This window comes from Cupressus sempervirens, chromosome 8 (assembly GCF_028749045.1).
Source record: "Cupressus sempervirens isolate cs-2001-9-10 chromosome 8, ASM2874904v1, whole genome shotgun sequence".
Classification (NCBI taxonomy): Eukaryota; Viridiplantae; Streptophyta; class Pinopsida; order Cupressales; family Cupressaceae; genus Cupressus; species Cupressus sempervirens.
In genome coordinates, this window is record NC_143125.1 from 359,668,989 (window position 1) to 359,686,188 (window position 17,200).

A 17,200-nucleotide genomic window follows, 5' to 3' on the forward strand; every position below is an offset into this window, starting at 1 on the left:
TGAAAAAGCCAGTGAAAATGAGTTTTTACTAAGTAAATCTGAACAAATTCGACCCTAACTGCATTTCCATTGCCTTCTACTGATATTCAGGTCATTATCTTGACAAAAAACAAATATGAACTTCCTGGTCTAAAAATAATTGTAATTCAGGCACCTGATGGAAAACCTCGTGTAGCTCAAACTGACTGATATGTGTGTAAAAACTAACTCCAGAATTGGAAAATTCATCTTCTCACGATTCCGGCGGTATATGATAAGGCATATCTAGCCTCTCGAAAATGTCTGAAATATTCGTTTGAAAAAAAGTCCTCTGGTAGAGACATCAAGTCTGCACATAAATTTTTTATAATCTAATGTCTTAACATTAGAATTAAAACCTTGTTTGATTTTAAAAACTGATGTGCATTCCTTTTTAGAAAATAATTAAAAACTATTTTTTACATTCTTCAAATTTTGTCCTATCCTTTGAATCCAGGGTCAAACTTCTGTTGACCAAGTGCCACGTGTCACTTTGTGATTGGCCTACATGGTCTGCATCATCTGCCACGTGTCGTCTCCTCGCTACTTCGCCATGCTTAATCGGTGAGCAACTTCGGTTAGCGAGGTAACGCGAACCATCGGATCTGCCACATGGCGCAATCTGGTGCGATCTTGAGACCTGCTCACCGCATGACCTTCTGTTCTCTACCACGTGTCAATATCTGATTCGTTGACAACATTGCTATTGAACCCACGTAACACTTTGGAACTTGCCGGATTTTTATGTTTTTCCGGCGACCTCGCTATCTCGCTAGCCGGAGTTGCCAAGATTTTCCGGCTGGCGAAGTAGCGAGGTGTCGGATTCTTGGATTTTTTGATTGTGCTGACATCATCGATTTTAATTGCATTTGTCTTAAAAATTGTGCTTTGTTTGAATCTAGCCGACGTTAGCACCTTTTGAGTCGGATTGGGGGTCAACAACATGCGTTTGCCTTCACAAAAGGCCTTTTGTCTCAAGACAGGTTAAACAGGAGGCGTCAGAGTATTTGAACAACTGAATACTCCTAACCATAGTACATGTGGGACAAAAAAAATTAAAACCCTTTCTCTGATCAGCGTGGTTAATGACACTGTCATCTGCAATTTTTATGCAGGGACAATGGAGAGACGAGATCACGAACGTGAGGGGCGTCGATAACAATCAGAAGAGGCAAGATGATCTGGTACTGAGGACTCCGTGACCGGTGCTTCTTTCGGTCCATCCACTGGATCGACTAAGTCGCCATTTTCAACAGGATCGATTGGATATACTGGATGGGCCGAATATGGATCCCAATTACAAGCATCAGACTCGTGAATCACAAAAAACCAAAAAACAAGATCTGGGCGGGTTATGTAGATACATTGACCCCTGGGTAAAGGTTATGGAATATCTAGTCCAAGGGTAAACTCTGGCTATTTTGCAAATGTCCTACCAGCATGGTCTTCAGTCGGTGGACATCATTTTAGCAACCACAGCAATCAAGTCTTCGCAATCTCTGTCTTCGTTGCATCCAACTCATATGCGTACTGTTGCTTGTTTTAATTAGCTTTCTTGCCTCTTAAAACTACAGCCTCTTCCTTTACCTTGTCTTCATGCATTGATTGCTCAATGCGTGAGCTACTCTCTTTATTGGTGTGGAAGCTCCTTTCATGTCATTTAACTGGCATTCTCATATTTACAGCGGTTTGAGATGTTTATTGGCTTTGAAGGCTTCTTTTGCACTTTCAACGTACTGGCTGTTTCTTCCAAGTTTTCCACTACCTTTGTTGTTGTCATGATAGCATGGGATGACTCTCTAATTCCTGTGGTCTGTTACTTCAGAATCTCTGACTCCCTTGCACTTGTTATTTCCTATTTCACTTTCAACGTGGTGGGTACTCCTTCAAACTTTTGTGTGAGGCTTAATTTTTTTTTTTTTTTTTTGTGTCTACGTCTATTGTAATAAGCCTCTTTGTCATGTGGGTGTCTCTGCTTCTTATACTATAGATGTCAGCAAAAGACTAATGCCTTCCCCTGTCCTTTGATGCAAACTATCACTCTCTTTTATATGTTCTAGTGCAGCAATGATATTTTGAAGGAGTCAGCATTGCGAATTCCAATCGTGCAAACAAACTTCATGGTAAACTTGTTGAAAAAGTACCTTGATGATGCTCCGTACCATTGTCAATTTGATGTCATGAGGTCTGTTGACTGCCTTTGAAAACTGATTTGGACAACTGACCGGGCTCTGAAAACTAGCACACTGAATCTCTGTTCCGCACACTCTCAGTCTGTTGAATCTCGTCTCATGAAAAATTTGGGGTCAAAAGATATTTGTTGTCAAAGTTGCCTCTCAGATTTACCTGCAAGAAAACACGTCAGAAAACAACAAACAAGGTTCGGATTTGGCTTAGAAAATTGGGTAAATGAGCACATGGGGAGATGAAAACTGGGGCGTTAAAACTCTATCATGAGGTGAGTATGACTATGCAATTTTGGCTCATGACGAATAACTGGGCGCAAATGGCGGACGCTCAAAGTGGGCTACTCAAAATTTTGCAATTAGGAACACTGACTGAAAGCGATTTTTGCAAATGGAATTGACCTGAAAAAGTGTGTAAATGGATTCTTCATGGCTTGCAAACTGACACACTAGGAATATTTTTAGAGGAAAACACAGGGGTATAATCCATTTGATCTCACCAATCACAGATCAGGAGTTATGACGTCTCAAACAGGGCTACCAATCAATCTGTAAATATTGACACCAGTGAAAAGTTAGAAATTCCATTTGGAATCACGTTTGAAAATCACTCAAACGGATTCGTCAAGAGTTGAAACTTGAAACATAAAAAGTCTCTGATGTCAAAAATATAATGCAATAGGAATTTCAACATTTTGGTCAACTGGTCAAAAGTTATAGCACGTCAAACAGGCCTACCCAGAAATATGTGCAAAGTGCAAAATCATGAAAACAGGAACTGACCAACTTCGAGGGATTCAAAACCTAATCAAATGGATTTGAAATGATTCAAAATCTGGAATATAGGTTCTTAGGTATGGACACTAGACACTATCAAAGTGGAAAGTCACAAAAACTTTTTTGGGTGCAAAATATTCAATGGCAAACACAGCCTCCTATCGCTATTTGACACTTGGGGTAAAAAGCAGATTTGAAATGCATTCAAAACAAGACTTCACAGAATGGTTCAAAATGATGCTTTAACTTCATGGAACACTTAGACGCACTAAATGAAAGTTTCTAGAAGCATAAAACACCTCATGGGGTTCAAAGGTACAGCTAGGTACATAGGCTTCACAAACCATTTATAGGCTTCAAAATTCGGACTACAATTTTGAGCGCCAACAGAAGTAACTCTGGAAATCATGGGAAATCAAGAGGAAAGTCAAAGGGGAAGAGGTCTCAATCGAGAGGACCAAATGATTGCTGGTACTATGGGAAACCAGGGCACAAAAAGAAAGATTGCTAGAATTGAAAGAAAAATGAAGTAGATAAATTAGATGGAGACAAGGAGGCAAATGTGGTAAGTAACAAATCCAAAGAGGATGCTTTGCTTATATCTTTAGAAAGTGTTGATGATTCATGGGTTTTAGATTCTGGTGCTTCATTTTATGCTACAACTCTTAGAGGTTATTTCATTGATTATGTCCAAGGGGATTTTGGGCTTGTTTATTTGGGGGATAATGAACCTTGTCAAATTGTTGGAAAGGAAAAAATTAAGATTAAGTTGCAGAATGGGAATCATTGGCTACTACATGAGGTAAGACATGTTCCAAGGCTGAGTAGGAATTTAATTTCAGCAGTGCAACTCAGTGATGAGGGTTGTGTAGTTACTTTTAATGATAAAAATTGAAAATTTTTAAAAGGTGTGAAAGTAGGCACCTTATATCTACTTGTAGTAGCAAAAGGTGTGAAAGTAGGCACATTATATCTTTGTATAGGTCATATTGTTCCTTCTACTTTGATTGTTTCAGAGAAAAATGAATGTTTAGGAACAACTGCTGCAGTTGAGAAGGGAGACCAAATAGCTACTGTAGATTCTAATACAACACTGTGGCACAACAAACTTAGGCACATGAGTGAGAAAGGTATGAAAGTACTTCATTCAAAGAAAGTTTTACTAGGTCTGAAATGTGTTAATATGGATTTTTGTGAAAGTTGTGTGTATGGAAAATAAAAGAGAGTGAGTTTTGTAAAGACTGGGAAGGAAAACAAAAAGGAGAAATTAGTGCTTGTGCATACAGATGTATGGGGACTAGCTCAGGTATCTTCCCTTGGTGGCTCTCATTATTATTTTACATTTATTGATGATGCAACTAGAAAATTATGGGTTTATTTCCTTAGACAGAAATTTGATGTATTTCAAACTTTTAAGAAATGGAAATGCTTGGTTGAAAATGAGACTGGTAAGAAATTAAAATGTCTCAGATCTGATAATGGTGGTGAATATTGCAGTCATGAATTTGAAGATTATTGCTCCACTAATGGTATTTGTAGACAGAAAATTGTTCCAAGGACTCCACATGAAAATGGAGTGGTTGAACACATGAACAAGACTATAATGGAGCGCGCAAGGAGCATGAGGTTGCATGTTGGGTTGTATTTTATTTTACTTATTGATGTTGGTGAACCTAAAAGTTATGATGAAGCTATGCATGTGGATACTAGGATTTAGTGGGAGTCTATAATGAAAGATGAAATGGACTATGTGCTGAAGAATAAGACATGGGATTTGTGCAAGTTGCCTGCAAGTAAAAAGGCTTTATAGAATAAGTGGGTTTACAGGTTGAAAGAAGAGGAAGGAGGTAAGAAAAGATTTAAGGCCAGGTTAGTTGTAAAAGGATTTGCACAGAAAAAGGGAATTGACTTTGATAAGATATTTTTTCGTATTGTTAAAATGACTTCTATCCGTACTGTTTTAAGTCTTGTAGCTACTGAAGATTTGCATTTAGAGCATCCAGATGTTAAAACAACCTTCCTTCATGGTGATTTGGATGAAGAAATATATATGGGTCAACCATAGGGATTTGAGGTCAAAGGTAAGGAGAACTTAGTGTGCAAATTGAAGAAAAGTTTATATGGCTTAAAGCAAGCACCTCGGCAATGGTATTTGAAATTTGATAGGCTTATGCATGAACATGGCTATAATAGGTGTCATTCAGATTATTGTGTTTATTTTAAGAGGTTGGATGATGATAGCTACATTATTTTATGTTTATGTGTTGATGATATGCTTGTAGCTGGGTCTAACATGGATCATATTAAGGGGCTAAAACACCAGTTAGTACATGCATTTTCTATGAAGGATTTGGGGGTAACAAAACAAATCCTTGGTATGAAGATTTGTAGAGATAGGAAGAATAGAACATTAACACTATCTCAGGCTGATTATGTTGAGAAGGTGTTGCAACGTTTCTCTATGAAGAATGCTAAATTTTTCGGCACACCTTTACCTGGTCATTTGAAGTTAACTAAGGAGATGTGTCCTAAGACACAAGAAGAGGAGGATAAGATGTCCAAGGTACCATATGCTTCAATTGTAGGAAGCTTGATGTATGCTATGGTATGCACTAGGCTAGATATTGCACATGCAGTGGGAGTCGTTAGCAAGTATATGAGTCATCTAGGATTTGAGCATTGGAATGCTGTCAAGTGGATTCTCAAATATTTGAGAGGAACATCCAATAAGTGTCTACACTTTGGGGGCTCTACTATTGATTTACAGGGCTATGTTGACTTAGATTTGGCAGGGGATATTGATACCAAGCTGAGTACTACAGGTTATGTCTTTACTGTTGGTGGGGCAGCTGTGAGCTGGGTTTCTAGGTTATAGAAGATTAATGCTCTATCCACTATAGAGGAAAAGTATGTTGCTGCTATAGAGGTAGCCAAGGAGATGATATGGCTTTAGTTCTTCTTGGAAGAATTGGGAAATCCTCAGAAGGATAATTATTTGTTCATAGATAGTCAGAGTGCCATTCATCTTGCAAAGAATTCAGCTTTGCATTATAAGACCAAACACATACAGTTGCGGTACCATTTCATTTGGTCAGTTTTGGAGGATGGATAGTTAAAGCTAGAGAAGACACATACAAATGATAATCCAACAGATATGTTCTCAAAGGTTATAACAAGGGAGAAGCTGAACTCCTCTTTAGCTTCGATTGGTCTTTTAGACTAAACATGAATAAAAGAACAACAGAGTCCAGGGTGATTTGATCTAGTGGGAGCCCCATGTGGTAGTGGTATTTCTACAAGATCAGTCTCCAAGTGGGAGATTGCTATTTAGTGTTGAGCCTGATCAATCCCCAAGTGGGAGATTGTTAAATTATGGTGATTGATCAGGAAAGTACTGCACATACTTCATAATTAGTGGGGTTCAGGGCATCACCCCGATTTTTCTTTTTTGGTACTATTCGTAGATTCGCCACTAAAGTTATGGCTAATTTATGGCCAACATGTTATAAACCTAAAGTGGTTTAATACTTGTATAAAAGGGTTTAGGGTTGGGTATTTTCATTATGTTGTGATGCAAAATTGGTTCTTGCGGCGGTATTGAGCTGTAAGGGATTATGGTTGGTAATCAGGTTGTAATCACTAGATTGTAATAAGATCGAACTTTTTGTTTGGTGGACGTAGCCCAGGGATTGGGTGAACCACATTAAATCTTGGTGCATTGTGTTCTTTTCTATGTGATCTATTATTTTATGTTATTGGTTATATTTGCATGTAGTTTTTATTTTTGTCTGTAGTTTATCCTAACAAAATTCCAATGGTATATTGGAGGCCATATTTTTGTTCAATCTCATCCCTTTGGAAGCCATTTGAAAAAGTAGCCCAAGGCTATAAAATAAATAGTTTAAATGAATGAAATTTGAATCTTTTTAAAGTATCTCTATAGTCTGAACTATAGGAGATTCATTATTTAAAACAAAAAATTTTACATGGAGATTGAAATCTCAAAACTGGAAATAAAAAATTCATTATTTTAATATATCTCCTTATACCTCCCTTGATCATCCAAATGAAGCCACATGTCAAAACACAATTGGTCCCTTGACCACTGGCAGGTCCCACAATTCTCACCATTTTTTCAACTTTCTAGGAGGTTGCCATGTCGCTACCAAAAAAATCCTGACACTTTTTGGTGGTGAAATAGTGACCACCGGAATCCAATATCCTTTTCCAGTGAGTCAAAAGTCAATTTGACCTCACCATCCCACTAGTTGGGTGGGCTCCACCAAATGAGTCATTACCTTCAAAAGGTGTTGTCTTTTCAGACACTTAGCATTGGAGTGGAAATGTATTTTAACAACTAAAGGCTTCTTTACCCACCCAATGTGGTTTTAAAACTTTGAAAGCATTCCTCTTTCCTTTGAATCTATATATCATCTTCTCACCTGATGCCCTTCATTCTTCAATTCTTCCAATGCTGAAGGCAATCTCCATCAACAAAGAAATCTATTTTTTTGGTGTTACCTTCCCATAAAATGATGTGAGGCTTGCTCTATTACAATTCTACAGATTTATAGAGGCTTGGTGACATCACTTCTCGACTAACAAGGAGAGCGATTTTCCAGTGTAAGACTCCTCTCCTCATACCTCTTTCCTGTTAGGAACAACTTCCTTTAACCATTTGGTGCAACTTCAACATTCTCTGTTTTGCCCCCTTTCCTCGCTTGAATGAAGGCTCCTTCCATCTTCACACATGCCAAGCCCCTGTTGCTTCATTAATGACTTCCAAAATTATCATTGCCCCCTTTTAATCCTCCTACCTTTGCCTTCCTCCTTCTTCATTAAATTCTTTTCAACACATCATCCTCCTCATGGTCTAGCCCTAGTGATACGCTCTAACTAATGGTGGAGGGTGACATTCTTTCTCCATCAGTCTTTTTGGGCCTCTACATCTCCTATGCCTTCCTCTAACCATGGAGCTCCCCTGCCATGAATGTTGCCTCTGTCTTGGTTGTTATTATGTGATTTGACCTCCTCTGCTCGTTTCCAATCTACATGGATCTATTTATGTTTACTGCTCATAAAACTCCCCCATGTAATGCTCATCTCACCAACACCATTAGGATTCTTGATATGCATGGAGAGGCATCTGTGATATTGAATTTTTTATTTCCAATAGAAAATGTAACAGTTGGCATGCTTGATATTTGATCATAGTCAATAACTGATTCTCCATTTAGGCTTGGCAATCATTCACACAACTAATTCATGTAGCTAAAAACCTATTTCTTAGTCTGGTTTTGTGAGAGTTGGTTCTACATCCACACAATTGTCATCTAACAAGTAGCGCACATTGAAGTTGATGAATTATCCAACCATGTGTTAGATGAATTAGCAAGAGCAAAAATATGATGGCAATCAGGTATTTGAAATGGCCATGGAATGGTAGGAATGGATGATTCCAATTCAAAACTATCCCAACTGAATCCATAATCTCAATCTCTCTCTCCCATGGTTCTGACGACCTTTAACTAGCACTCAACTCTAAATCACCAGATCATGATGTTTTCTAGTGTCATTTTTAGTTCTCTTGCCGCTGAATGGCTTCCCCCCTTCTAAATCCTGACACAAAACCTCCTTGCCATACTTCTTAGCCACATCTTTCAATTAAGAGGCTATGTTTGATCCATATTAAAAGAAATAAGGGCTAGGTAGGTTAATTTCTCTTGAGAATGAACTCACTTCACTTTCATGAGTGCAAATTTCTTTAGCTCTATAAATGAATTTTACTTCATCAGCGACCATTTCTTTCTCTTCAACTACGCATTTGGACTTGGCCACAGTAATCTCACTCATCATGTCATTGAGTTCATAGTAACCTCTCACATTTTTCAAGTTATTTGAAGACCCTAAACTATTTGTAAGTCTAATAATAATAATGGTAATAACAACATAAAATGAAAACATTAACTCTTCCTAGTCAGGTTCCTATAATTGGGATTAATCATTATCTTAGTTGTGAATTTATGATTTGTATTTCCAACTATTTCCATTAAAGTGATTGAGATTGAAGAATTCATCTTGGATTTGCCCTAATTTTTGATTTGTAGTAGCTCACTCCTTCCAGAAAATACAAATTTGTAATTTGTTGAAATCAGTCGGGTCCCAAAGTGGGTCTAGCTAAAAAAGAATTTCATTACCAAACAGCTAATCTGCCAAATAATCCAATAGTCATCAGACACTAATTTGAAACAAATTCATCCACCAGAAATAAATTTGAAACTCATTTTACATCTTTTTGCAAACTATCAACTTAGTGCTAGGAGGTCCTTTGATTGGCCTTAAAAACTGATCAAAACACCTGACCGGGCTTTGAAATCCGACACACTGATTCTCTATTCTGCACACTTTTAACTTATCAAATCTTGTCTCATGATGAATTCTTAGTCAAAAGATATTAACTATCCAAGTTTCCCCCTCAGAACTACCTACAAGAGAAAATGTTAGAAAACTATTAAAAACATGTTTGGATTTGGCTTTGGAAACAAGTCAAACTAACACTTGCGGAAACAAAAACTGGGGAAACAAAAATTGGGGGAAACAAAAACAAGTCAAATTGAAACATAGCAATTCTTTGACCTCTAGAATGCAATGCAAAAGGAATTGTCTCATTTTGGTCAACTGAATCAAAGTTATAACAAGTCAAACATGGCCTCCTAGAATTCTAAACAATTTACATCATCATGACAATACTAAACAACCAACTTTGAGGGATTCAAAACCTAGTCAAAACATATTGAAATGACTCAAAATATGAAACATAGTTTCTCTGGTATGGACACTAAACATTCCCAAAGTAGTGAGTCTTGAAACATTGCTAGGTGCAAGATATTCAACTGCAAAAATGACTTCCTATCATTATTTGACACTTAGGCAAAAATGCAAATTTGGACATAGCTCAAAACGAAACTTCACGAAATCAATTGGGATGACAAAATAATAATACAAAACACATGCATATCCCAAATGAAGTGTGTTAAAAAATTGAAACACCATTTAGGCCTTGAAATGCCAGCCGGTTACATATGCACAAAAAACACTTATACGACTTGATTTTTTGAATGGTACTCAAAATCAGGGCTTCAATTTTGAGTCCCAACATATCCCATACTTAGAATGATGTTGGTGCTAGCATTTTTTCCATTACACCTCATGGCTATACAATTCCTATGTGCTCAAAGATATTATTCCCTTGCACAAATAACATTGCAGAATATGAGGCTCTCATGAATGGTATCAATTTAGCTATTGAATAGAGAATTAGTGAGATACACATTTATGGAGACTCCCAACTTGTCATAAATCAAATAAATAATGACTATCAAACCAAGGATGGTAATTTGATTGATTCTCTAAGGAATTATTTCACTTTTGTCACTTTTCAACAAATTCCTAGGGCTAACAATAATGCTTTTGATGCTATGGCTACTTTGACATCTATGTTATAGTTGCAATAACATGCATGTTGGTTTGAATTCCTAATGGAAGAGCTATGCTACCTTTCTTATGATTCCCCTAACAACTGCATCATTTGTACTATTTTTGAACATGATTCTTCTTGCTATGCTACCATTTACTCCTACCTTTATGACCAAATTAATCTTGATAACCTAAATTGCAATGGAAAATGTCAACTTATTCATATTGCCTCCCACTATTCGCTTGTCTCTAGTGACACTAGTACATTAGGCCTCAATTTTTTACCATACTTTTTGACGATGGACCAATTTGGCTTGTCAAATTCACTTTTTTAAAAATATGATTTTGATAAGGTCAAAATTTTGACCAAACTTAATTTTTTTGTCAAAATTTTGATGAAACTTAAGGTTTCTGTCAAAATGTTAACAACACTTATTTTATTGTCAAAATTTTGATGATAGTTAGGATATAAACAAAAAAAGAAAAGTAAACATTTAATTTTGTATCTAATAGATTGCAAGTACACGCATGGGAGGGTTTTTGCATGTTGTCTCCAGGTAAGGGAAAGCACAAGTAAGAGATTCAACCCATGTAATTTTTTTAGAATGGAAGGGAAATTAAAAGTCATTATATTTTGATTGATTGTGTTAGAAAATATTTTTAGGTTCCTGAGACTTCCCTATATATTTTACCTTTCATCACCACCTTTCCTCTTCACTATCAGATTCATCTCCATTTTCTTTGTTTACATTTCTGGCTTTAGCTTCTAATTCATCTGATGTTTTACCTTCCTCCTCTTCATAATATTCTTCTTCTTCTTCTTTATCCTCATTTGACTCCACAAGAGATTCATCTTTTGAACCCTCCTCATCTAATTCTGATTCTTCTTCCATATCCTTGATCTGACTCTTATGAATTTTCAAAATCAGAATCACTAGCTTCCATATCTAGAAATTCCCAGCCACCATCTTCAATAAATTTATTTGGATCATCTATGATAGTCTTTAGAATTGACTGCCAGGTCAAGTTCATTATGCTTTCATAATACTTTATATCCAAGGAGTTCAACCATTCTTTGATGCTAGCAAGAGAAGATTGTGGAATTACATCAATGCAGAGTACGTCCCACTTGAAGTCTTTGAAAATAATCACCATATCAAATGCCTTTTTCCCAAGTCCTACTCTCTCAAGGTTAACAATCTCAATCCCACTAATGATTATTATTAAGAAAGATAGTTCAACCAACCCTACGAAATAGTTTATAGTAGGAACAATAAAAGAAGAGGCTTTGAAAGGAACTCCATGAAAGAATAACTTTGTAAATGATATATCAAACTCTAGTTCAAAATATTTTAGATTAGACTACTCCCATAGTTTTGTTACTCATTTAAAAAACCCTTTAAACTTTGCATTTATTTTATTTTTCCTGTCCCTCTCTTGCTGCTCTTCCTCAATTTCACTAGGATCATACATTGACCATCTTGCCCCTTGTAAAGTTTGGACCACATCCATTATCTCCACACAAAATTGGACGTCTTTGGTCTTCTTAGTTCCCACCATAATATGGTTATGCAATTGAAAATGAAGTAATGTAAGCATGTCCTTCTCTGCTAGTTAAAAAATGTGTGTTTAATATTTTGATACAAAGATATCAATTTTCTTTATGGTTAATGTGTTAGGTATTATCTAGAAAAATTTGCTACAAAGATAGTAGTCATGAATTTTCACTACAATGTCTCATATTACCATATAAAGGTTTGTGATAAGAGATATCAAGTATCTACCTCAGTATACCTTAATCCAATCTTGTACTATGTAACTCTCTAAATTGGGGGTTGAACAATCTCTGTATAATTTCTCCACCTTAGGAAATTGTAGACAACTAGGTTATGAAGAGGGTTCAATACTTTTTACTGACACTGGCTTATTTGATTTAATATTCTTCTCTTTTTTCTTTATGTGCCTTCTCATTGCCACCATTAGTTTCAATTACAAAAGTCTTATTAATATTCTCATAGTTTGTCAAATTAATACTATTATTCCTTCTTGTATTATATTTATTCCTTCTAACATTAGGCATTATTATATTTCTCACAAATCCATAAAATCTGCAATATCTAGTTTTACTCCCTAGATTATAACACTTGTAACATGTAAAAATTGAAATTCCATACCTTTCTTCATTTTGATTTACTTGTGATCTATGATCTCTAGAAACCTATCCAAAATTATTACATTTGAAACACGTAACTCCACTAAATAATATATTGTTATTCCTAATAGGTCTTTCGACATAAGTTAAGTGTGAAGTGTAGTGTGTTAACTACTGGAAGAAGTGAGCCAAAAGTAACCATAGATATTGAAGTGGTGCTATAGTTGTATACTAATGATATACTTTCATTGAATTATTTTTTAAATTATATAATGGAATCAATCTCATGTTGTGAAAATTATTGTAAGTTAGTTTTCTCTTCAATTGGGAGTTTCATGGAATCAATTTATTTTCAAAAAAATATTTTGATTCACTTCATCAAGGGGTTCACCTCTTGAGCAAGAAAAAAAGGGAAAGGGTACATATTTTTGAGAAAATAGTTCTTAAAAATCCAAATCCAAAATGAAGTTGAACTCCCCTGAATTGCCTCATAATTGTCATAAGATGGAGCTTTGAGTTAAACCCTTGAGCTTGTAGTCCATAAACATTGAATCACAAACACTAAGTTATTATAGATAAAGCTCCTCTAAGTGGTATCTCAATCTGGATAAGGGTTATAATTCTTAATCACAATTTCATTAGCTCTTTGAGAAACCATCTATATTTGATCTCTTCACAAAATGCCAAACCCTTATCCAAAATATTACCTTCGTAACACATGTATCCATCAAATTTATCAACATCAACACAAAAGAAAAAATAAAAAAATAAACCAAAAATTTCAAAAAATATTCTTATAAGAGCATCAACTTAAAGAAAAAAGTTAGCTTGTACTTGTAAAAATCCTTCATCCCTTGATGCCACAAATCTCCAAAATTGACAATCATTAACCCTTAATAAAAAAAAAGTAGTACTAGAGGGATAATGAGTAAAATAAATTCTTTATCAATCGCTACATTTATCTTAGGTCATACTCAAAAGATTCCTTTAGACACATGAAATTTTTCCATTCCATACACCAACATTTTCAAGATTTCTCTTGACAAAGAAAATATTCGTACAATATTTTAAGCCTCTCCTACCTAGTTTGACAATTTTCCCTCCTCAATTAGGTAAATAAATGAGGCATATTTTTCAATGAATTTCCATTTAGGTACCTATAATTGCTTTCCTCAATAGCCCGATTCCCATGATAAGTTTTCATTCATGTCTCTTACTTTTAAAAGAAACTACCTATAATTAGGATTTCTCCATCCACATAATTGCTACCATAACATAAAATAACAACAATGTACTTAAGTTTGTCTAACATTCACAAATATGTTTAAAACATGTAGCCAAATTTTTTTATGGTTTGGAGGTGACAAATTGAATGTGAAATATCATTCACAATATATAAATATATAAAGATGTTATGTATAATTCACTTTAGAAAATAGTTATGTAATTAACACTAACACATGTTTTGTAAACTAATATTTATTTAGCCCAACGTTTCAAAAAAATTAAATGTTGATGCATTGAAGAAAAATAATAGTAGACTCATATATTGAAGTCTTTCTTACTATAGATGCAACTATGCACTCTAATCAATAGAGTGAAAATTTGTTTTATTTGAGTCACTATGGAAATGGATGCACAAATAGATTGAACAAAAATACTTGCTTTATACACCTTCTCACACTATTCAATAATCATAGTTTTATTTCCCTCAATTCCCATTATTTTTATGATCATTTTTTATATTCACCAAAATAGGAAAATCATGATTGGTGTATTAAGATGTCTCAAAAGCATAGGAAGTAAGAAAGCTCAATGATCTCCTTTATAGGATATACACTATGACTTTGAGAATACCTTTTCTAATCTACATTGAGTCTTCCTTATTTGATAGATTTCCATTTACTCTTCATTTCTTTCTTCCTCTCCAACATTGCAATTCTATGCCTTACCTTCATGCACCCTTCTACATGGAAGAAATGTGAACTTCTGTAGCTCACTATGCTTTAACCTTCCATATAATAATGCATAGATTGTATTGCTAGAAGACCAAATGAATCCTTCACCATTAAGATGTCTTTATGCTAACATATATAGAGAGAAGACCTAGTTCCTTTCTTCCTCCCCAACATTGTAATTCTTTCTTCCTTTCTTTCTTAGTAAATCCATTTTGTACAAATCATGTGATCATTTTATTCTAATTTAAAATCCTTCAAGATTCGTGCTAGAGATACAAGAAGGAATGTAAAGCTAAAGTGGTTTTATTAGGATCTTTAGGATAAGATATAACACAATTTTTGAAATGATAAGTGTAGTGCATTATTGTAAACATATGAAAACAACTTCATTAATACTCATCTATTTTTATTATTATAAATCTTTATTATATATATTTATATTGTATAATTCATTTGATTTTTTTAGATGCCACCCTTATTGAAGAGATACTAATATTTAATTATTTTATTTATTTATTATTATATACAAGATACTACTAATGCTTGTATGTTTATATTTGATATTATTTTATAGCCTAAATATTTGCGTGGACCTAACAATATAAACCCAAAACAAAATAAGGTGACAATTGCTAGATTGTTGTTTCAGTTCAAAATAAAAAGTGTGAAAAATGTTATTGTCCTTGAAAAAACTACAAGGGCTTAAGAATCAAATAATTCTAATCACAAAAGCTTAGAGACATTGTAGGCAACATGATCACATTGAAAGGAGAAAGGAATTTTGTCCTTTGCTAAATGTGAATTTGGAACAGGTAGAACATGGAGGTGCGAGTTTCAAAGAAGAAGGTAATGCTCCCATGGAAGAAGACAACCTTTAAGCAGAGACCATAATTGAATATGTTGGTATCGATACAATTGATAATGTGCCAAAGAACATGATTGAAGAAGATGTTAGTGGCACAACTGATGAAGATGATGAAGATGATGATAGTGACACATCTAATGATGATGATAAATAGAACCTTGATATACCTGTAATTGAAAAGGCATATGAGCCCCTATACCGAGGATCCCAAACAATGCTTCTCTCCACTGTATTGTTACTAGTAAAATTCAAGGGTACGAATGGTATATCCAATATAGAAATCTAATGTATGCTAAGGTATAGTGTCATTTTTTTTCATCTTCTATGTTAATGTACCATTAATGTTCTTTATATTAACATTCTACCTCGCTCTAACTAAGAATTATCAAACATTATGAAAGATATTAGAATGGAGTATTAGACAATACATCTATGTCCCAATGATCATATTATATATCATTGACAACATGAATTTGCAACACAATGCACTGAGTGTCACATTAGTAGATATCAATTAGATCAAATAACCAAAAGGTTCTTCAGTAAATTCCCATTATTCCATGTCTACAATGATTATTTAGGTGCACTAGCTTGGTACAATTTATGGATTACCATGCATGTAATAGAATTCAAGAGGGCATTATGCAAATGCCTACAGATGGTTTTGCATTTAAGGACATAGAAAATAGGCGATTAGTATTTAAAGAACCTCATAATCTAAAGTTTTCATTGGAAGTAGACAATATCAATCCATTTGGAGAGATGAGATCTATTTACTTGGTCTGGCTTATTTTTGTTATTAACAATAATATTCCTCCTTGATGTCCATAAAGAGGGAGCACATAATATTGGCAATGATTATACTAGGTATTTTTCCATTTCATAGCCATCTAAATTAATTTATAAAAATAGTATCAAAATGGCCATGATAATTATGTTTTGTTTATGTTCATTGAACTAGGTAAGTACCAAGTGAAAGATATGAATGTATATATTGAGCCCTTGATTGATGAGTTGTTGGAGTTATGAAATAGGGTCACTATGTATGACATCTCTAGACCAATTGGTGAAAGATAATTTCAATTCCATGCAATTCTTATATGGACAATACATGATGCCCTTGGACTAACACATTTTTGTGGTATGTAAAACTATTAATGCATATTTTTGGTATGTAATAGTGCTAACACATTTTCATTACATGTTTAAGTTGTGTGTGGTAATTGTAAATATGAATCTTCTATTACACATGTCATCTAATTATACACAATCTTGTAGGTTTTTCAATTTGTGATCCAAAGATGAAATCTCGTCATTCAAAAAGTTTAGGAAAGCAGGTGTTCAATAAGCATAGATGCTTTCTCCACAAAAATCATAAGTATCAAATTACCGAAAAAAATGTTTTCAATGGGAAAGTAGAGACAACATCAAAGTCATGAAGAATGACCTCACATATGGAAGTTGGAATACAATAGAATGAATTTTCAAGGTAATGTCATTCCATTTGATGTAGGTTTTTGTATGAAATTAAAATTTGGATACTATCTTTTGTTTAGTAATGATGTAATTGATGTTCATGAAGGTCATCGAGGCATTGATGAGCAACTTCCAAAAGGATTTAAAAGCTATCCTAGATAATTTAGTAGGTTTCCCTACTTTATGCATTGAAGTTTTTCCTTGAATCAAATAACAATGGAAACCAAATTAATGCAAGTGCCATTCCTTGGTTATTAATGTAAAAATGAACTAATGCCATATTTTAAGTCCT

At 34.6% G+C, this 17,200-nt stretch overlaps 1 pseudogene; it reads right to left on the reverse strand.

The window, feature by feature from the left end:
- Nucleotides 1-224: 224 nt before the first annotated feature.
- On the reverse strand, nucleotides 225-12,437 carry LOC149542817 (FACT complex subunit spt16-like; annotated as a pseudogene).
- Nucleotides 12,438-17,200: the final 4,763 nt, after the last annotated feature.